At 41.2% G+C, this 23,950-nt stretch overlaps 1 long non-coding RNA gene across 1 annotated transcript; it reads right to left on the bottom strand.

Moving 5' to 3' along the window:
• Positions 1-1,749: 1,749 nt before the first annotated feature.
• On the bottom strand, positions 1,750-16,458 carry LOC108669186. Its single transcript, XR_001930641.2, has 3 exons — positions 16,347-16,458; positions 3,584-3,625; positions 1,750-1,848 (listed from the first exon to the last, which is right to left on the bottom strand). It is a non-coding gene; the product is annotated as an uncharacterized LOC108669186 (long non-coding RNA).
• Positions 16,459-23,950: the final 7,492 nt, after the last annotated feature.

The raw sequence follows: 23,950 nt of genomic DNA, 5'->3' as shown, positions 1-23,950 counted from the left end.
CCGCGAATGTCTTTCTAGCCTCCTAGCCGCGTCACTAGATAAGTTGTCGCGTCACTAGATAAGCCGCACTAGGAAATTGCCTCATAATTTGCCAATTTTCTGATCGTACGTACAGTCGCACGCACTCTGCCAAATGGAAGAGCTGAGGACTTGGACATATGAGGTCTGTCAAACCTGTTTTAAGCAATCAATCACATATCCAGTTTAATGAAGTACGCCATGATTGTATCATTTTCTGGTTTGAGTATCATGTCTAAAACGATTCGTTTTTATCAGATTCATATAGATTCGTGTATGAATCCCCATTCGCATCAGTACAGAAAGTACAGAAAGTGGAAGCCACCACCCGTCTTGTGTCAATAATTATTCAAGTCAGCACAGAACGTAAACGAAAATATCAAAATTAATCCTGTACTTGCCAAAACTTCCTAATAACTCAATAGCACTGTAATCTTCATGTGATTTCTTAATATTGTCATTGTAATACCTTCTCCATAAAGCCATTCGAGACCAACATCAAGCCGTTCGAGACCGTCAACAAGCCGCGCTTGATCAACAGTAAGGCGCTCGAGACAACATAAAGCTCCAATCCACTCGTGAGCTACACAAAACCGCTCTGGACCAACAGAAAGCCTATTTTGATCACCGACAAGTCACTCCTGACGACCAACATCAAGCTGCTCTCAACCAGACTTAAAAATATTTATAATAATATTTTACTTTGCTTTTGTAGCAAAGGTCAACGGTGTTGGTGCATCGAACGGCAGCTAAATGTCCGGTGTGAATCTGGCGTCTCATTATATATGTAATTGGGACGTAATATTCACTCGACCTGATAGAGATTGATGACGTGAGTCTGGAAGACACCACGTGATAGCTCACGCGATCAAGACATTAGTTGTGGACGGAAGTAGTTGATACGCAGTAGTTCATAAGCGCCCCGCGACGTAACGCGTCGATTGAGTTCTCCGATCTTGCGGTCGACGCAGTAGCTTATACCTCTGTATCGTAACTCATGTATAACCACCCCGTATATAAGATATATTATCAGGCACATGTGACTTACTTATCCTTCACGGCCTTAGTCACGTAACCCGATTCTCTGGTAGAGCTTAATCTAAAATGATCTGGGACATGAAGGCACCTTTAAACAGCACACGTTCACGTGACACTGGATCATGCGCGACCGTGCAAATGAGCGTTTATTAGCTGCTCGACTGTATACATGATGAGCGTCCACAAGATGCGCGACTGATGCACAATATAAGTACACATATGCTAGTATTCACCAACTGTCAAGACATTTGTATAAAGTATAATCAAAGACTTATTTGCAGGAACACGCGTGAACGTTTACTTAGTCAGACGCCTTCCTGCAAAGGCGCGCTCACTTACATTCACTTGAGCATTAAAAGGAGATACGTATTGACCTAAACTCCCCCACACGCTCGCTTATATGAACAAACCTCCCACACACATATAGACATACTAAAGGAAGCACACACAACTACTTACGCTCACACTCAATACACTTTGCGCAAAACGCAGTACACAACGCTAACCAACATAGCCATCTGGCAACTTCTATTTGCTGCTACAGGCGATGGTCGGACTGTGTGAGAGTTTGGCCATGTGCGGAGTTGAGCTGTGTGCGACGGTTGGACTTTGTTCGAGAGTTGGGCTTTGTGCGGGAGTTGGGCTTTGTGCGGGAGTTGGGCTTTGTGCTACAGGTACACGGCTCACCACCAGCGATTTGCTGCCCGGCATCATCAGGGACCGGAAGCGGACAGAAGTGGAAGTCTTTGCTCCACAACTCAGCGGACCAGGGCGGCCTGTAACCACATTGACCTGCGGATGAACGGGTGCGAGTTACTCCCCCGCTGTGGTTGGGTTTTCATTGCTAATTGAGTTCCTCGCTGCTAGCAGCTAGACGGCTGAGTTCATGTTGTTCTAGTTTAAAGTAGCCGAGCTGACCCAGGAGCTGTATGACTGGGCTTTTATCTAATTGGGAAGAATTGCTCATTACCCGATTCGTAGTCGCCAGTTACGCTAATTTTCCATAATAAATATATCAGTTTTGTTTAAATCATCCCTACAGGAGGATCACTCGGTACTAAGTACGAGGCGTGTTTCTTAAATAAGTTCCGCAGGCTGTCGCTGGCGCTAGGATCGTTTCTCTGCGCGGCTAGGCAACTGAGGCAGGTTGTTTGATTCCCCAACTCAAATCCCTTACCAAGCCAGCGTCCCTGCGACCCTTGGTCTTGTCCCAGCAGGCGTCGGCGATGGAGCTTCATCATGCGTCTCCCGCCAGCAGCGAGTTGCGGTCTGTTACTCGCTTCCTGGCCACTCAGTAGAAATCGGCGATGGGAATTCTCGAAGAACTTTGCCAAGTAAGAGTGTATAAGCTCCGGGATGGTGCGCAGATGGGTCAGGGACTTTAAAAATGGCCGAACTGACGCCCATGCAGGGACGCCCGCTGCCGCCTTGACGACGCCCGCTGCCGTCACGACGGCGCCTGCTGCCGCTGGTGGTTTGCAGTGAGCTTTTTTTGGTGACCATCTTGCGCAGACCGTTGAATAGTCTAAATGTTCAGTCAAAATCTTGTCAATTGTGGTTCTGCTGACCTCGGGAATTTTTCACACTGCACTCGAACTGCGATCCGTCGATCTTTAAGCATTACCGCTTCGAATTTAGCAATTGTTTCGTCAGAAACCGATAGCCGCCCTGCACGGGGCATCGTCGTGGTCGTCATTTTGGCCATTTTAAAGTCCCTGACCCATCTGTCCACCATCCCGGAGCTCATACACTCTTATCCAAACACTTTGCAGAGTCCTTCGTGAATTTCCTCCACCGATTTCTTCTGTGCGGCCAGGAAACGAATAAGAGACCGCAACTCGCAGCTGGCGGGAGACGCAAGAGGAATCTATCACTGACGCCTGCTGGGGCAAGACCAAGCGTCGCAGGGAGGCTGGCATGGTAAGGGATTGGAGTTGGGGAATCAATCAACCTGCCTCATGCAGTTGCCTAGCTGCGCATAGAATCGATCATAGCGCCAGTGGCAGCCTGTGGAACTTATTTTAAAAACGTGCCTCGTACGTTATTAGATATAACAAAAAATGAGGTCGACGTTTTTGCGTCCTTCCTAGGTAACCAAAATCTTTATTCCCAACAACGGAAATGGATGAAAATTGTTACGAAAAATGATAGATTTTCTGATTTATAACGATTGGCTAATAATTACCAAACAGAATCATACATCAATCGTACAATGAGCAAGATTAATTTTTTGAAGTAGTTGATATCAATCTCCCGTCTTCTCAATAGTGTACCTTCCTCTAGAAGGATTCTACAGAGAAAATTGTGTTATATAAGAAACTAGAATCTGTTTGCCTAGCTTCTCGTTGGTAGTCTGAGCTTTGAAATGTGTCGTCGCCCTTTCCACCAAATTACGTTGATTAAAATCAATAGCATTTATGCATCATGCACCAAGCGAATGATTACTTAGCTGTTCATGAAGAATTCTGACACAAAATAATAATCAAGGCGACGCAACTGGAAACATGGCTACGGCTATTGTACTCACGCTGTCAGGATACGAAGCCGAGGCGAGTCCAAGGCCCAACACCTGCAACACAAAAAGCGCTATGATGTCAAATAGAGACAAATGCCCGGACGAAACTGCTATGAACCAGCATGAAAAGGGAGATTCGTGAAGCTTTTGGAAGACAGATTATGTTCGGCGTGGTTACATTTTGTGGTTATTGTAAAGCTGCTAATTACTGATTCTTCAGCTGCAGAAGCTCATCTAACAACATGGATAGAATTAACATATTACAGGTGAAAATCGTTGTAAAGCTCATGAAAATGTGTCCAAGATCACTCAACCTTTTTTTGAGAAGCAGTAATGTATTGGTTATAGCAGCTGGCATGACTGACATCAAAGAGACAGGTTCATTTGCGTACAATTACGATGAAAAAAATCAACGCAGCTGGAGTGTTAGGTACTAGAAAAAAACACAGCTATTGCATAATTACAATTAAAATTAAAAATAACATGTTGATCTTGTTTAGCATTCATAATTGTGGCCTCTCATGCCATTGCCTTTCATAAACACTAGCAGATGATCCTGGCGCTGCTCGGGGTAGATAATTATCATTGTGTTTTGAGAATCTCGTTAACAAATCATCCCAACCGAATCAAATCCATATTCAAGTATCAGCCCTAATTAAAACGCCAGTTTGTGTACAGTAATTGTATTTTCAAGATAATTAATAAAAGCTCTTATGTTTTTGATAACCATTATTCGATGTGACTAACCCCTGCTGGAGCAGGAAGACTCAAAGCGCTCGCGTGATGTCTTATTTACTTCAATGAAAAACGAAATTTATAAGTGCAATTAAGTGAAGATTATTGATGAAATGTGACTAAAGTTCCATGCAGACCATCTTAATGTTACCATGACATCTTTAATCGCTGATCAAGACTAATATCTTGTTTGCTATGGAAATCTTTTAGTAGTGATCATCTGAAGACAGCACTGCAACTATAATATTTTCGTCACCACCAAATTTCAGGAATATAATCGCGCGATGAGCAGGTGAGTGAATTCCACTACACTCGATTTTTTTTTGTTTTTTTACCGAGACCTAAAAAACCTGCTTGCCACCTCACGTGAAGTGAACCCAAGTTGTGTATGAAATGGTAAATATTAAGTTTAAGATATATATTAATTAACCTCTGAAACTGGTTCAAATTTGCAATGAATTGAACTTGGTTCAGCGATATTTTCTACAAGTCTGTAAACGAAGTTTTCAAAACCAGCAAGACCAAAAATCTTTCACAAACAAAAATTTTTGGTTCTTCATCAGATGAGGGGATGACGAGTTTGTGTCAGTCTCAAGTTACATAGTAAAATTTCAGCCACCGAATTCCGTCGTACACGTCGGCCTATTTTGCCGACGGTAGGCGGAAGAATAGTTACGAACAACGAGTTCATTATCATAAATACTGCGATTATCCGCGGTGGGCGTCGGATAAGAGTTAGTTTTGCGAGCAGCACAATTTCCTTACAGCAGCTCCACTAAGCAGTGACTATGTTAATTAGGTGAAAACCCACTACAGAGAGTCATGGAAATTATTAGACCTGATATGGCAAGCAATATGGATTGAAGCCTTTGGCCCAGTAATTTCGTTAGGAACGGTGCGGCTTCGGTAAAAGCACCGTAAAATGAGGAGTCTGCCAATACCGATGGGCCATTCCAACGGATAAAACGACAAAATATCGAGATTGAGAGTTAACATACGAAGCAGGGATCGGTGACACATATACTGTAGTTGCATCTGAGAACCGAGATCTCGGTTGAATAAACAGCAACATTTAGTTCAGCATTTCACACTGACTGATGGGAAGAGGGAGCCGAGCTGACATTTGCTGAAGCCGAGCTGATATATGCTAGAGCCGAGCTGACAGCTGTTAAAGCCGGGATGACTGCTGCTCAAGCCGGATTGACGGCTGTTAGGGCCGTGCTGACTGCTGCCGGACCCAAGATGACTCCTGTTGGAGCAATTCTGACTGCCGACAGAGCCGAGATGACTGCTGCCAGAGTCGAGCTAACATCTGCTAGAGCCGAGATGACACGTGCTAGAGCCAATCTGACTGCTGTTAGGCCTAAGCTGACTGCTGCTAGAACTAAGCTGACTGCTGTTCGAGCTAAGCTGACTGCTGCTGGAGCCGAGCTAAATGATGCTAAAGCCAAGCTGACTGCTGCTAGAGCTATGCTGACTGTTGCTAGAGCCGAGCTGACTGATGCTGGAGCCGAGCAGACTGCTGTTGGAGCCCAGCTGAATGCCGATGGAGCCGAGCTAACTTATGCTACAGCCGAGCTGCCTGCTTCTGAAGCCGAGTTAACTCCTGCTGGAGCCGAGCTAAGTGATGCAAGAGCCGAGCTGACTGTTGCTAGAGCCGAACTGACTATGACCAAACCCTGCACATAAGATCTGGATTATGAAGGAAACTGGAACGAAGTTATTTCAGGTCAAGTCATGGATACATTTTTTTGTGTCAAGGATGAATTTTTTATGGCAAGGGTATATTTTTCAAGGCAAAGATATTTTTGCCAAGGAAATATTTTTTTCACATCAGTGATAGATCTTTTAAGCTAAGAATATATTTTTTCATGCTAAGGATATGATTTTTTAGTTAATAATAAGTTATGGAGTTATATTTAAATTCCATTTGTTCATTTTGAACTGTAAAGCGTTGTTTTATCACTTTTAAACAAAAATATGCAATTGAGGTAAAAGGACCAGGAGTGGGCGCCTTGCCCCAAGCCCATGGGCCCATTGCCCCAGGGGTGGGGCAATGGGCCCATTTTGACACTTTTTGCAAAATAGCGTTTCATTAAAAAGTGAATAACTCTATAGCATTTAATTCACATCATACATTCCTCATTAGTTGTACCTTTAAACAAAACAAAGAACTACCTCGTATCAATTAAAATTTCATAAAAAAATTAGTTTAAAAAAAGGGGAGGCCCGCTGCCTCATGTTACCCTAATCTTATCGTGCATATTGTAATCTACAACTTGCTAACAACTCACTGTTAAAAATTGAATATTACCGTTTTTGACATTTTCAGCAAAATAAATTCCTTAGGTTTTGCTGTCCAGTTCTTTCTAAAGTAAAGTTCGTGAATTCTAAAGTAAGAGCATCACAGACATTTGGGTCGTCCGATAACGTGGTGAGGGGTCTGTTATTCAATATACTCTCGACTTCGCAGAAGAGAGTATTCAAGCTCTCACCTGTTAACTTCGAAGGTTGCTCGAGTAGCAGAGAAGTTAAAATTTTTTGAACGTTTCGAATCAGCCTATCCCACACGCCTCCGCAGTGGCTTGCGTAAGGCGGATTAAATTTCCACAAGATGTTTCGTTGAAGCAACCAATTTTTGAGACTAACCTCATTCCTAGATTCTAGCGCTTCTCGTAATTCTCGGTTTCCGCCAACGAAATTCGTGCCATTGTCGCTCGTTACGGAGGCTACGTTTCCTCTCCGGCAGAAAAAACGACGGAAGGCATTGATAAAGGAGTCCGCATTGAGGGAAGAAGCCACTTCGAGGTGAACTGTGCTAGTTGTTCAGCACGTGAAAATTACGCCAAAATATTTTTCAGTTTTGCGGTTATTAGTCACGTAAAAAGGCCCGAAGAAATCAATACCCACATGAGTAAAAGCTGGGGTGTCCGTCGCAAGCCTCGTAGCGGGCAGGTCGGACATCATTTGAGCACAAAATTTTCCTTGATATTTGATGCAGACGGTGCATCTGCTCAGAATTTTCTTCACAAGTTGTTGTCCTTCAACAAACCTGTATTTATTAGAAAGTTCCAAAAGAACTGAATTTTTCCCGAGGTGTTCCAAGAACCGATGTGTTTTATTCAACAAAAGAGTAGCGGTGTGAGAACGAGCAGACAGCAGGATAGGGTGCTTTTTTTCGTTTTCCAACTTTGAGCGTCTGATCCGTCCTCCACTCCTAAGGATGCTGTTTTCGTCGTTAAACAGATTCAACTTGTGCAGTCCCATTTGTTTCAAGCCATCTCGCTTCAGAATATTCGGTGCCGGATATTCGAGAGTTTGGACATACCGAACTATGGAATCCTCAGCCAGCTTCAAATAATTCACAGTTAAACGTTTCTCACAATTTGTTCGTTATCTCAGATAGGAGATAAATTTTTGAAGCCATGCTACCCGAAATCGCAGCCGTTCCCAGGCCGACGAAGAGTTGATTAATTTGGAGATGATATCTGGTCCGCAGCCCTTCGTCTTAAAAAGCCTGGTACTTTTCAATAATATTATTCAAGATCACTTTCATTAATTTCGTAGATACCATCAGAGACAAACAAATCCCGATCCGATAAGAACGTCGGTCCCAGATTCCATTCTCTCGAAGCTTGGAGCTTTTCAGGGGTAGCTCATCTACCGAGCAAGTCAGCAGGATTGTGCTCCGAGGGAACGTGTCGCCAATCTCTAGCGTCCGACCAGGTTCTCACGTATGCGACTTTGTTAGCCACGAATCGTTGGAATCTTCTCGAGTCGTTCCTGATGTAACTAAGATCAGTTGTTGAATCTGATCAGAAATATAGTTTGTCCAAGTTGAATCCTATTCCCTGTTGGAGGCATCTTGCAACGTCTACTGCGAGCTTTGCGGCGCACAACTCTATTCGAGGAATTGTCTTTAGCGTTTTATTACCGTGAGGAGTGAGTCTTGCTTTTGAAAAAACTGGCGGACTCACTAAGGCACCCTCGACAGTTATGAATCTCAAGTAGTAAACTGCTCCGTAGGCAGTTTCGCTGCCATCACAAAACAAGTGCAGCTCTGTGGAAATGGTTTTACAAATTCACGAGGTGCAACAGAAAATTTTATGCATCTTTGTATGTCATATGCAGAACGCGACTCCAACGAGGCCAACCAGTCCTCTCAGGCGTGGCGAAGTTCGGGAGGCAGCGGCTGATCCCAATCAAGATGCAAACGACACGACTCCTGAAAAATCTTTTGCCCCCTCACGATCACCGGCGCAATCAAACCAAGAGGGTCGTAGATAGAGGCGGTGAGATTGAGTATATTCGTGCGTGAAGAACAACCCGGTGGCTGTAGGGGAGCGAAAGTGAAGAAATCAGCGTCCGCATTCCAAAGTACCCAAGTGTTTTTTTTTTGGCAAATCTTTTGTAAAATCTAATGGCTTCAGCGTTGGAGCAAGTTGGAAATGCATCCAGAAACCGTCGAGAATTACTCCATATTCCTGTCAGATTAAAGCCACCTTGAGCCAGGGTGGTTTATATGTCTTGCACGAGGGTCACGGCTTCGTTTAAATCCGATGTGGATTCCAAGAGGTCATCTACGTAAAAATTGCGGTGAATGGACCTCTGTACCAGTGAGCTCGACGAGTGAGTAGCTGCGGCCCTTTTTAAAGCGTAGTTGGCAATGCTTGGGGAGCTTCTCGCTCCAAAAACGTGAACGCGGAGCCTGAATTCTACAGTGGGCCCCTCTACGTTGTCGATCCAGAAAAAACGCAGAAAGTCGGACTGGTATCGAGGTACGCGCACACAATAGAACATCTTTTCTATGTCAGCGGAAAAAGCAAAACTTTCTTGGCGAAAGCGCAGGAGAACTCCAATCAGATTATTAGCTGAAACTGGACCTTGAAGGTATATATCGTTGGAGGAAACTTACCGGTACTTGTTTGAGCTGTCGAAAATAACACTCAGCTTCCCTTTCTTTTTGTGGTATACCGCGTGATGCGGTAGATCCCAACATTTTCCGGGCTGCGTTTCAAGCTCGTCGACTGGAACTTTCTCAGCAAGTCGTTTTTAACAATCAAGTCCACCAAATCCTAATACTCCGCGTGAAAATTAGGACTCCAACGAAACTTGGACAGAATAGCTTTAAACCTCTTGAAGAATTTGTTCCCTATTGCACGGAAATATGGGATCATCTGCGATGAACGTAGGACTTATTTTGCATTGTCCGTTTGGAAGCGTGTTGATGCTAGAACTTACTTTACGTTCCCATGCCAAATCTTCCATCGACATACTAACTCCGTCCTCCAGCTCGGCATAATCTCTTGAATACATAATCTCCAGGCCGTTCTCAACGCTATTTATGATGTTTGTCCTTTTACACGTCGACGTGGCTAGAGTTCAACGGACAGGACCGTTCAGTGCCTATCCAAGCCAATGTAATGGAGCAAATGGCTGGTTCCATCCACCGTCGACTATTTTCAGGCACTTAAGGAGACCGAGATTATTCATTCCAATGAAAATGTTTACTTCGGCGTTGACAAAATTGAAAGGAACATTCCTAAGATACTCATAATTCAATACGTCTTGACTGCTCGGGATTTCGTCCTTCGAGAGCGGCCAACTTCGCTCAACTCTCGAATAGAGAAGAGGCAACAGAGCTACCTTTTTGCCATCAATATCACTCAAAAGCGGATTGCGTATAATTTTGGTCTTCCTTTTCTTGGAGACGCTAGATAATGTTGTGACACAAATCGAGGAATCCTCTCCGTCACCGCCAAGTTTGTTCAGTAGTTTTTCGTTGGTCCAGCTATCTGTCGAATGTGTGTCCAACGCCACATAGTGCCTGGTGGTCGGTTCTGTGACCACCTGATGGATTTTTAACTGAGAGTCAGGATACTTTATTGTTCCAAGTAGGACTGAGGCAGGACAAGTGAAACACATGGCGACACCAGATCTATAATAATAATAAACTGGCTCGGTGAGTACAGAAAGACGGGGATTGGCAGGTACAGCACAAGTATGTGCCGGAGGAGCGGACTAGCATGATGGCGGCTAGGCAGTACTGCCACGGTTGACCAGCGGTGCACTGATCTGGCAATATATAGTCCATAACAGGGATGACGTCACTGAGCGTGACTCTACCATGTGGGTACAGAACTAGCTAAGCTGGTGCTGTATGATAACCTAGATAGTGATAGAAGACCACCGGACACATAAACAGTAATTTCCTTCAAATTTGTTCTGGTTTTTACGTTAGCCGGCACGACAGGGCAAATAACCGATCCTTTGATAACTTCACCGGCCCCAGCAACGGCACCTGCCACTGCTGACTTGGCGAAACCCTGGACGCTTAATTATGCGGCTGGTGTTCAACTCTGAAATTTGTTCCTGCTTTCCCTGTTGCGATGTCCGTAGACTTGCTTGTGCATCGCTGTTGGATGCGGGCGTTGACATATCTTACAAATTGGTTTCGATCCACAAACCTTTGAGAGGTGTCCTTCCTCGAAACACTTGAAGCAGAGCCCATTTTTTCTCACAAACGATGTCTTATCAAGAAACGACATCCTTTCGAAGAAACGGCACTCTGAAAACATGTGATTATCTTTCTTGCAGCATACTCATTTTTAACGTCGCTTGATATAGAAGCTAGAATTATTTGCTCCTCTGTGTTGCGGGCTTCAGTTTGTTCTCAACCATTTTATCCGAGATGTGACCAAACAGAGGTTATCAACAAGTCCACGTGGTCCTGAAAGAATTCAACCAGATGCTCGAAAATCACTCACTGGTCGAGTAGACCGCATCAAGGTACGCGTCTTCTGACGCCACTGTTCTCTGACCTTGTACGGGAGCATAAGTATTACCTCCATAATCACCTTCGGATTTTGCAGCGGGCTGGCCTGGGAATCATCTTTTAAATAATTTTGACAGCGCATAAGATAGAGGGACAACTCGGTATAAGCATGGGCGTCTTCAGATTTGATTTCTAGCCAAGCATGAAGCGTGGTCAAGTACGCGTCTGCTACCCTAAATTCGTCTCCGGATTCTCTCTTGAGGAGTACCTTGCCTGCTGATAAGCAATCGTTGTGTCGGCGTTCAGGCAGCTTTTTCTAATTTTTGGTCATCCCTGATCGTATATTGCTTCCGATATGCGAGTCTATCAAGATTATTAGTGCACTTCGACTCTATTACGCTTTCAAATTTATTCATGAAGGCCTTGAATTCGGTCACGTCTTCGCCTCTAACCCTGTCAAAATTTAGCCGCGGCAGACGGTCTGGTTTCGGTTGTCAGTCTCGGATTAGAGATGATTCAGATGTGAAATGGCCGCATCTCATAATTAGCCGCCCAGTATTTTGGGTAGTTTCATGGGAAAAAATATAAGGGTCAAATGACACACGAAATCAGCGGCTGGCCAGGCCACCATTGGCTTACCCTGCTCAGTAGCTGGCCTGAGTTCTTATAGCGCGAGCGCGACTAGCCCCTGCCTTTAGTTGTGGCGCTGCATGTGCATTGTGCATGGGTACGAACTTATCAACACGCTAGCGTTTCAACACTCTTGCATTGCGTGTACACATGCTTGCGTTGCGTTATCTACAACCCGCTTGCATCGAGTGCGTGTTGCTCACACGAGAGTTGCGTGAGATTCAACACGCGTGCGATGCGTGTCTGTCAACGCTACCGCAACAGGTAGGAGTGTTTGGTACGGGTAAATGGGTTGAATGTTTCGTACATGGATGATGTGGGATAATATTGAGCAGTGTTGAATATTGGAGTATGTTGATATTTGAGTGATATTGCATACTGAAGAATGTTTTGTTTTGGGAAATGTGTGAGAATGCTGGCTGATGGTGAATATTGAAAATTATTTTGCTCGGGCAATGTGCGAGGGTCTTGCAATTCTGGAAACTATTAGAGAATGTTATGGCTAATTTGGAAAGTCGGGGTTGAAAGTTTTATTAATTGATATTATTCCCGTTTCAAACTCGTGTTTACTTGTCACTTGCTTCATTGTGCCGCGATGATACATGTCTAGTCTACTCATATATATATAGCGTACAGCGATTCAAATGACCCCCTACCTTCCACCCATAGAGGGGGGAAGGGAGGGGGCATTTTTTTAACGCATTTTTCAGATTCGGCCGTGTCTGTCCCGAACGCATTCCCGAACGTATCAGGTACCGAATACGCGCGCCCCAAGCTCGACGGGTATTTCACAAGATTCTCTTTCGGCACCTCTTTCGCTCCGGCAACCGGAACCTAAAGCGGACATAGAGCTTCTAATTTACACCGCAAAAAGAATTTGGGGCGACCCTGAGCCAGCGGCTGACAGGCATCCAAATTTTGATAGGGAAAAGGCTCAAGTTTTTTAGGAGGCAGCGAGACTTCTTCCTGATTTAGGAGGCAGCGAGGATTCCCCTGAGCTAATAAAATTGAAATTTCCTTTTGTTTTTCTACGTAAAACCTTGATAGAAGCGTCCTGTGTCAAGACGCCGGAAATCGCAGACTGGGATAATTCTCCGACTCGCGGTTAGTATATAGTTGTTTCGACGCTTCGCGTAAGATAATTGATTCAGAAGAGATGAAATATCCACAGAATTGAGCTGTTCCTCCAAGGAATTGAGCTGTTCATCCAGAACTTAGTTCTCAATATCTGCCTTCTTCATTTCGATCCTCCGTTTCTGGAGGTTTATTTTCTTGAGTTCTTCCTCCTTTTGAAGTTGGTTTCGTCGAATCGCCATTTCTTTTTCCTGAAGCATTTCTTCCTTCTCGAAGAGGGCCTTTTCGGCGAACGTCTTGGCGCGCTGTTGAGCCAGTTTGACTCTGGCCGACGACGTTGTGGAGCTAGCAGTTGAACCCACGCTTGCGGAACGGCGACTGCCACGGCAGGAACAAGCATCTGGCTCCCGTTGGGACGCGAAGAAATCTTTCATTTTCGAGCGAAATAAGTCTATTTTAGCGCGGTGGGATCTCGGCCAGTCTTCATCCATGTTTTGTTCACAGGTTGCAAAGCGCGTTCCGATTATTCGCAAGTACTTAAGTTACTTTTGTTCCTTTACTATCTACTCTATTTCGTTGTATCATCAGGTTTCATTATGGAGTTACATTTTAATACAAGGATGAATTTGGGTTTTTCTGAAGAACTACAAATTAGATGAGGATAGATTCAGGAAATTTCCATCGAGCTCAACAATATTGGAATGGTATTAGATAAAAATGCTTCTATTCTTTATTTTTCAGCAGTTGCAAGCAATATTTTCAGACCCAAGTAAAATTTTTTGCTAGACGGATGGTTTCTTCAAAAAAAGAACTGTTCAGCTTTGGCATATGTCTGCTTACTTGAGCTTATTGCTCAAGCAGAAGAAAGCGTATGGACTATCACGTACAAGGAGCCCATATGTGATCAACATATTTACAATAACTATCGTATATTCCGCTATTTATTCGATTGTCTCTCCAGTAATTTAGAGTGCAGCAGATAAATTTAATGCTGGTGAAGAACTACTTGTGAAACTCAATACTGTCATTGCAGCAGCAGACGATGTGTGCAGAAAGATCCTCATTTGCTATGAAGTGTGAACAACTGAAAGCGGCTATCAAGTTAGTACCGCAACTCTATTTTGTTATGATTAACATGTGCTTCTCCATTCTATTGTGTGGTCTTTCTTTCGTCAATGGACGCAGAATTGCGAGGCCCTAGCAAAATTGTCTACTCGATAGAAATTGATGTGACGAAAGTTACATGACATGATACGGCAAATAATTCAACGATTATTTGAAGCACAACATTGTTCATTCAGCAGTATACATTGATTTAATAGAAGAAATTGGCTTAACTTACATTACCTCGAATCAGTTATATTGATGTATCGATTGAATTTTTTTATTTGCGATTATTGCCCTCATTTCTAACCACACCATGTCCAAATAGTTCCTAGTTGTAAACATCTATGCATGGAAATTTAACCTCTGTTAGACTGTGCTCTGATCTTGAAACTAAGCGAGTAGTACTAGTCTTAGTAGTAGATATAACGTACAGAGATTCAAAATGCCCCCTCCCTTCCCCCCTTATATGGGGAAGGGAGGGGGCATTTTTTAAATGCATTTTCAGATTCGACCGTGTCTGTCCCGACCGCACCAGGTACCAAATACGCGCGCCCCGCAGTCGCCTCGGTCTATTCTAAAGGAATCTGGTCTATTCTCAAGGAATAGACCGGATTCTAATCAGGTGCTTGTTTCCCTAACAAAAAGGAACCCCTAACAGGTGTTCCCCTAACCTAAAGCGGACATAGAGCCGCTAATTTACACCGCTAGGCGAGTTTAGGGCGACCATGAGCCAGCGGCTGACAGGAATCAAAATTTTGACGGGGTAATAATATGTGCAGCCAGAAATGACTCCAAGGGAGAAATATCGAAGTGTTCCGTAGGAATTTTCAAGATAGCATCGAGAAACCGAGAAGAATTTGGATATTTCTTGTGAGAACACGAACGACGGGATGATAACAGTCATTGTTGGTGGTAGAGCTCAGATTAATAAAATAAGAACCAACTGACGTTATGATAACAGCCATTATTGGATGTAGAGCTTTGTTCAAAAATATTAAAACACGATAGACGGGACGATAACGGTGTTATTAGTGTTAGAACACTAATAACAGGATAAGAACAGTCATTATTGGTGGAAGAGCAAATGGTTTCTTACTCCAGAAAGTTCACACGATGCCGGTTGTGAACGATGTATTTGCTCTAGATTCGAAGTTTCATTTCGGTTTTGCCAATTCGAAGGTTTTGCCAATTCTCTGTTTCATTATTTCGCTCTTTGTCAGTCAGCTAATAAGTCCACAACCGAGCTAAAAGCAGGAACAAATTATGGTGAGCTTTGCCCTTAAATTCCTTAGCACTTATTGGAAATGTTAAGATTTATGAATGTTGGTGAAGAATTGAATACTCTGAAAATACATTTTGTATGTTTATCGGTTTGCTCGAAGAGAATAAAGAGAAGAATAAGAACTCTTGGATGCACTTGTATTCAATTAATTTTGAAGTAGGAAAGAATTGTGCTTTAAAACATCTAATATTTTGCAACAGAGCTTATACCGAGATTATCCACAGTTGTTTCGAGCCACCGAACTGCTTGGTGCTACAAGCTCAGAATTAACAATTCCAAGTCCAGTACGCTAGTCCCGGTTGAGTATAAAATGTTAATGCCTAAGAAGCAGTCATCCTAGAAGATTATATTGTAGTTCTTTTCTTTTTTACATTAGCGCAACCTAGTCTCCATCACCCGTCCCGTTAGAATTTGAAGTGAAAATGTCGAAGAAAGAGTCCACCTTGGCATATATATAAAGATAACTCCTCCACCGCAGATATTTCTTGTCTCGACCGTATTAGAGCTTGATTTTACAATATTCTAACCCCAGTGATGGTATGAGAACAGATAATATGGGTTCTGTGCCCAAATAAATAATAGGTGCTGTTGAAGAACATAACTGGTATTTATATGATTTACATTTATATGATCTTTTGTTGGTGAGCTTTCGACATTATTTTTACAAATTACTTAACTCTAGACTACTGACTAAATAGCTTTAAATATGTTAAACAGATTAATTATTATTAAGTAGTGAATCTGCTAAGCGAGCTACGATATTTCCATTAAACCAGAACAAAACGGTATTTCTCAAACGTGCACTAGCTGAAGGTGGAATGCACTAGCTGAACGAAAAAATAATATATTTGCAAGGTTATTCAGCAATGTCCTTAAAAGCATTGAACAAATATTTGTCGGATAGATTGAAATTGAAATACGCATTCGTCACAGATTAAATAAGGCAATTAAATTGACTGAAGTTGAGCCTCAAATCGTACGTTATTACAATGACCGCTGCCAAGACAGGTCATTAAATAAGGCTAACCTTCATTATTATTGACTCAGTTGCTTGCAAGTTTATCAGGGACAGATTTGTAAGAAGAATGTAAACACAAGTATTTAGATTACTTATAGCGAAATTTTCATCATCTAGCCGTGAAAAACGAAGAGTAACTTGATATCGGACTCACCGTAGCCATGATGCCGAGGGCAAAGACGCGGACTTGAAGCTTCTTCATGGCGGCAGATTCTAATTCTGGATTTATTGCAACGGGCAATAACGATTTAACTATAATGGTTGCTGTAAAAATAGTTGATTAGGATGATGCAAATTATATATAATACAGGATAGCGCGCGGTAATTTGCTGATTTGGCAATGAAATAAAAAAATATGATCACTAGAAAAATTTATTTTATATTTGAATTATACTGAACGGTAATGGAATTTATAAATTACATGGTTTTAAATAGTGTATCTGGCAAATGTCGACCTTCGCATTTCACACACTGCTGCATACGTTTTCTAAAGTTTTCATGAACTCTAACAAGCATCCCACTGGTATTCTGCCAATTTCAGCTTCAATATTGTTCCTTATGTCTTCCAAGGTGTTAGGGCGGTTGATATGCAAATTAGATTTCAGGTAATAACCCAAAAGAAAAAAATCGCATGGGGCTAAATCTGGTGAGCGTGCTGGCCAGGTCACATCACCCTCAACGAGATAAGCCGTCCAGGAAACATTTGCCTCAAACAATTCATGGTAACCCTTGCTGTGTGCGCAGTGCACCGTTCTGTTGGAACCATGTATCCTCTAATTCCATTGCCTCAAGAGCTGGCTGAAAATAATACTGTATCATAGACAAGTACCGTTCGGAGTTCACAGTTATGGCACGACCGTTATCCTGAAAAAAGTAAGGCCCAATGATGCCTACTCGCGATATGGCGCACCGCACAGTGACGCGGTCCGAATGCAGAGGTTTCTCTGAATGATATTCTCTCAGGTCCCCTTCGTAGACATGACACATTCCCTGCTGTTCTGAATGCATTCACCCAATTTACAATTGATTGCCATCCAGGAACACGTCCGCGTGAAGGAACCGCGAATCGTGAACGAAAAGCACGCTGCGCTGCAATGATCGAGTGGGCATTTGAAAAATACGCTTCTACACAAAATAACCTCTCCTCACGTGTCCACTGCATGATGGCAACTGTGAGCCAGACGAATACAAATTTCCCGCCTTCCACAGTAAGCCACGCCTACTCTCCTCTGTCTTCGACCGTCAGTGCCGCAGCAGCATGCAGTGCAAAAAAGCAAATTACCGCACTCCACCTGTACATATGAAATATATTACGTATATTTATAGGTACAGTACTTTGTGAAATTCAGTCGATGCCTTCCAGAAGCATCCATTTGAAAAACATTTCACTATTGGTTAGTCCCCACTTTTTAAAACAATTTTTATACCAAACAAGTTCATTGAGCATTCAGACGCAACCAATAATTTAATTTAATCCATCCTTTCTTCCGAGTTTATAAGGTTAGAAGCAAGAAAATTTAATAATATGCGTCTGAAAATTACTTTTTACAGACAACACTTCTAATGAATCCAGGGTCTCCGATGTTACACATGTACAATGTATTTTTAATTTAATTTTCATATATTAAAAAAATTTAATATTAAACAAAATTAAATTTTCAAAATTAGTTAGTCCGTCAAGTGATTTATGCATCGACTCCAGCTTTACGTAAGTGTGCAAAATTTCCGATCGATTGGACAGATAGAAGTGAGTTAAGTATCGATTATTAGATTTGTAGCGGACAAAATTTTTTTTTTATTTTTTAATATAAAGTTTGTTTTTATTTTTTTATGTCACTTGATTCAGGCATTGTCTCCGGCTTTATGCAACTGTGCAAAATTTCAGATCGATTGGACAGGAAAAAGTGTGTTAAATATCGATTATTAGATTTGAAGCGGACGAAATTATTTTTTCAATTTTTTTTTCATTTATAACAAACAACAAGAAGTGAATTCAAAGAGAAGTATTGTAAAAATTAGAAGAATATCTAAAGAAAAAAACTGCTGGAGGTAATTCTGACCTATCATATCATAGCTTTAGCGCAGCGCTCAGCGCACTTAATGGCACTCATAATTTGCTCACAACGCCAGCTTCCAGAAATTGTTTTCTATTTTAAAGATGATAGCAAGCCTTGCAGGATTACGCTTGTTATCCAAACTTATTGGAATCCTGATTTTTTGAAAATTTGTTTACTAATATTATTACACCACTTCTCTTCAACTTCATTCTTGTTTGTCTACTACATATATAATAATCGATATATAACACACTTCCACCTGTCCAATCGATCTGAAATTTTGCTCAATGTCGTAAAGTCGGATACAATGCATGAATCAATTGACAAAATAAATAATTTTGAAAGAGTAAAAAAATTCATTATTAAAAAAGTTATATAAATATTTTTTAATATTTAAAGATAAAATAAGGAATTCAGTGTATGTGTGTAACATCAGACACAGAATTCTCTAGAAGTGTTGTCTCTACAAAGTAATTTTTAAATACATATTATATTTATTGAAAATTTCGGTATGCGCTTCTTACAACACTTCTCCTTAAATTCACTGCTTGTTTGTCGTACAAGATTCCGTTGCTCACAACACAGATTGTACATCGGTTGTTGTTTCCTAATTAAGCATAATATGCGTTTAAATGAGTAATAATAAACATAATAATAATATTATGATATAGCGCATTAGTCAACAACACATAATTACATGTGTAACTTCGACGCACCGGTGGTTGCGTTAGCGTTGTAAAAAGCGCAAACCCAAATTTTTAATATATATAATATGTGTTTGAAAATTACTTTTTAAAGACAACACTTCTAAAGAATTCAGTGTCTCCGATGTTACGGAATTTACGATTCTAGTTACGAATTAAAAAAATGATTTTTCCCCATATAAAAAATATAAATATTGAAAAATAAAAATAATTAATTTACATTTGTAAGAGACATCGGATGTACATGAGTAAGATACACAATTTACAACGGAGACACTGGCCTCTTTAGAAGTGTTGTCGTTAAAAGGGATTTTTTAACGCATATTATGTTTAATTAAAGTTTTATCAACTTCTTCGTAATATTTGGAGTGACACATAAATGTACATTACATTTTGGTTACTGTGTGATTTTTTTTCGTTTAACGTGATAATTCAGTCCAAAAATTAAAGAAATTTATATGTCATATATATTTTTTAGTTTTGAACGGCGCAGAAATTTTGAAAGAAAACAAAATAGACTAAAATAAAACAAACAACCAGGAAATATATCAATTCGTCTATTTCTGGTCATTGACTGAGTAGTCGAAGTATGAATGCAGAGATTAAAAATAATTTATGGCAGCCAATCAACCTAGGTGATAATAATTTAGACACAGAAAATAAGTTTGATGAATTTTGTTTCTGGAGAGCTGCAGCTTCATAGTCACTCCCCACGAGAGACGGTATACGCGGGGCCGGTAAGGGATACTGTCGCCCCTGGCACTTCCACGCGGTGCGACCGGTCGCAGAGAGCGAGTAAGCAAGACTAGCATCAGAAGGAGCTTTCACTCACGTAGCGCAATCGACACAAGTGTTTGTTGCGCTTCAAGTGTTGTTACCCTGAATAAAAACCTCGAAACTTACAACTGTTCAAGGGCATTCTTTGTTCCAGCACACTCTTTGTTCGAGCGCACTCATTGTTCCAGCACATGTTCCAGAAGAAGAAGCAACACCTGTTCCGGCGCACTTTGTGACGAGCATCGTCAAGCATTACTTGGCGAGCATCGTCAAGTAATGGACTGCATGAAGTTCGACATTGAAACAAAAATTTCTTTATTCACAGGACCGAAGCTCTAAAGTGGCTTATGCTATAATGGCATAGAGTTAGAACAGATAATTCCAAAAGAGATTTTAAACATTTGCAACATAAATCCATCAAACACTTTTACATGGGGGCTATCGTATTTGTTCCACTTACCATGCTTTGCACGCTGAATTCGTTTTTTAACCAATATTTCTCGCTCTATGGATTTCCGAATAATCGGATATTTACCCTGATGGAAAAATTCATGTGCAAGCAGTACAATGAGGTTACTCCCGAGCATAGCAGTAGGACAGTTGTTTATTGCTCTCTTCCAAACTTCGGCCCTGCATCCGAAACTATGCCAGTGGAGCTAAAAGTTTTGTTCTCAAATTACTCCCCAAATGTTAATCTTTGTGTTTTATTGGTAAATTTCCTGTTTCAGTTATAAATAGATAATTATGTTGGCATACTTATCTTCACTCATATAGTAAAAAATATCTAGGCGGTATTCACACAACGGTTGCAATAACCTCGCCAGACTAAGGCGACTCTAGTGTAGGTACCCTTTGTCAATATTGTTGGCGGCTTGAAAGTAGGTACTATATACTTCACCACTCCCGATGAGATTCAAGAACTTCCATTTTATTATATGATCAAGCGATACACAATATGAGTGATTTTTTTCTCAGAAGTCTAAGCATAAGTCTACCCTGAACTTGCACAAGTGTTACATTTAAATTTTAGCTTCTTGGTGTTTCAAAATTTAATATATTCTCACGGGTTCTCTAAAAGTCAGGTTTCCGGGTCTGCACTCAGTTATAATATTCCAATATTTCAGTATGGAGTATGGAAATTCAAAACTGTTGTTATGAAGGTGAGCACACTATTTGTATTCAATCAGATGCATTCCTTTCCTACAGATAAATCTTTTAAATCATAGAACTTCTATTGCATATGACTATTGGCAAGAATTTAGGAGACATTGGGTGTATAAAGACCAACTAGATTTCTTACCTATTGCTGATGATGAACTAATTAGAAACTTCCAGTTCCCTTGTAATGAAATCATCAATTCAACCTAAGATCACATGCCATACCTTACCTGAAAGCACCCAAATTGTGTTGCCCTGCAATTTTATGCCAGTGGAAGTAAAATGCCTGCTGGTAGCCTGGGGCCATACTTTCAAAACTCGCTAAGTGGACGTAAGTAGATACGCTCTATTTTCTTGTCTATGATTGGTGGATTTTGATTGAAAGGCCGTCAATGATTGGCTGATGAACTTACGATCTCTTAACTTTTTTGAAAGTATAGGCCCTGGTATACTTCAATTACAGAAAACCATAAGGAATTTCCATGCAGTAGCAGGTCTTCCATAAGTCATTGGAGCCATAGATGGTTCACACATACCAACCAATTAAGGCACCTAGTGAGGATGAGCCAATTTATGTCAACAAAAAAATATCATTCCCTGAATGTCAAAGTGGTCTGTGGTGCTATGAGGGTGATAATCAACTGAGATGTCAACTACCCAGGCTGCACTTTCAACTACCCAGCTGCTTTCATCCGGAACAACAGTGCACTCCGTACCAGATTTCAAAGTGGTGAGATCAGATGTGGAATTATCTTGGGCGAGTTGAATTTTTATTCAGTGCCTAATAAATTGAATGAATAGTCCTTAAATTCAATACTTGCTGCTTCCAGTAAGTAATGCTCTAATTTCAAAAGTTTAAATGCCGACTATTTATGAGATTCTATGCATACTACTGAAAATTGAGCTGTGCTGCAGGGGTATATCTAAAAAACTAAAATAAATTTTAACAACTGTTAAGGCGAGTGACTTCTTGTAGATAACTACAAATTTTTCTGACCTGCTTGAGAAAGTAGTATAGACTATGAACATTTAAACTTAACAGAACCACCAACAGTAAACTTTCATCTTCTGACCCTCTAGAAACAATTATGAACCTAAATAATGCAAAATTGATCTAGTTATCTAATCAGGTCATGATCCTATGAAATTACTGCACCCAACATACTGCACATTTTGAGCAGTATGTTGGTTTGGACATTTCCTAACAAGAAAACATTCATATCCCCCCCAGGTTGAAACCTCCAGTATGAGCCCCTTAAATGTGCCAAGATAATTGCAGCCTGTTTGCTACTCCACAACCAATGCATCAAAGTAAATGTCCCAAATCCTGTATGATGAGCGCGCTGAGGACCACGTGGAGCTTGAGTTCCAAGATCTTGATGAAGTGCACCAAGGACAAGATTAGTGCGAAGCTGTAAGAGGTCTTGGCAGAGAAGTTCGCAAGGCATTGGTTGAAAATTTCTTTCAGTCATTGAATTATCAGGCAAACTGTAGGTTATGACTTCACAATAAACTGTTTTTTCTGCCTTTATCTGTTCTAACATGGCATATATATTTTGCTCATTGCCCTCATGATTGACCTCATTTCTTCATTACCTTTGCGCTGTTTGTTTGTTACTTTTTTCATTAATTTGAAAATTCATGTAATGAATTTCATTATGATGCAAGGAAATTAATAATAAATGCAAATATATCAGTATATACTGAAATGCCGTTTCCTCTGCTGCATACAATATTTGAACATTTTTTTTCATAATTGAAAAATCGCATCAAAGATCAAACCCAAATTCTATTAATATGAGTCATTCAGCTATGCCATGTTTCATAACTAGTTACTTACTAGTAGATGAAAGTAAAATGGTTATGAAAATCATTGCATCCTGTAGGAATGTAGGATCAAATCAGAATATTTTGTTCGGTGTTCTTTAAAAGCAGCATAAAGACTAAGAGCAAACCGTATTGTTCGATCTGACGCGATTAGAGCGGTTTGATGATCCCGTAGCAGATAGCGAACTTGGTGCCAACATACCTTGGGGTTACGGAGGGATGTGCCCGTAGTTCAGCATCTGCAGAGGTATGTTTTAGTGGTGTGTACTTAATTTACTGCGTTTCCAAGTGTTGAATAATCTGTTTGTAAATCCCAAGAATTCATTTCTATTTTGAGATATGGTGCAATTATTTAAGTTATTAAACTTAAGCTAGACTTTGTTTCTTGTAGGGAATCGACCTTAGAAGAGGCCAGTCCCAATCGTTGCCGCTCCTGAGCTCTTGGCTAGTTCACCATTAAGTTAATAATAAAACTTTCATGTGGGTAAAGCTTTTTAATTGAACTTCGGCACGGAAGATTATCACATATGGGGGCTCGTCCGGGATTTCAATTAGCGACAGAAATTATTCCGTTAATCCAAACCTTGTGTTAACCAAAACCTAAACTGCGATTCAGTTGCTGTAACGTATATTGAACGTGCCGAGGGTTGAGATTCTATAATGGAAGAATTAGATCTGTATAACCGCTTCATAGAGCTGGGGAAAAATTTGAGCTTGTCTGATAGAGCTCTTCTAGACTTAGCTAGCATGAAAGTCGCAGATGCAATTGAGAGACAGGAGCGGCATTTGGAAAGGGAGGCAAGAGAGAAAGAGAGACTTCTTGACGAGAAGGAGAAAGAACGAAACCGTGAGAGAGCGGGAGCAACATCAGTTGGAGTTGGCCAGACAAAGACCTCAGGGGCATAATGAGAGCCGTGAAGAAGGCACCAACCGTTCATTGATCAAGCTTGTGTCTTATCGAGATGGCGACGACGTTGAAGTATATTTGGCAACATTTGAATTGGTGCGATCTTCGAACAATGGTCAGATTCAGTTGCGATGTCGACTCTGCATAATGGGTGTGCGTCATCGAAAGTGATCTCGTTGATTGCATCATTACCTGGGGAGACAACGTACGATGAAATGAAGAGTCAAATTGTGAAGGGATTTGGCTTCACTGCGTACGATTACCAAAATTCCTTCAGAAATGCTAAGCAGGGCGAAGAAAATTTTCGCCAGTACATTTTGAAGATGTC

This window comes from Hyalella azteca, unplaced genomic scaffold (assembly GCF_000764305.2).
Source record: "Hyalella azteca isolate HAZT.00-mixed unplaced genomic scaffold, Hazt_2.0.2 contig8820, whole genome shotgun sequence".
Taxonomy (NCBI): domain Eukaryota; kingdom Metazoa; phylum Arthropoda; class Malacostraca; order Amphipoda; family Hyalellidae; genus Hyalella; species Hyalella azteca.
Note: the sequence above shows the minus strand (reverse complement) of the source record. Positions and strands in the feature narration are given on the sequence as shown.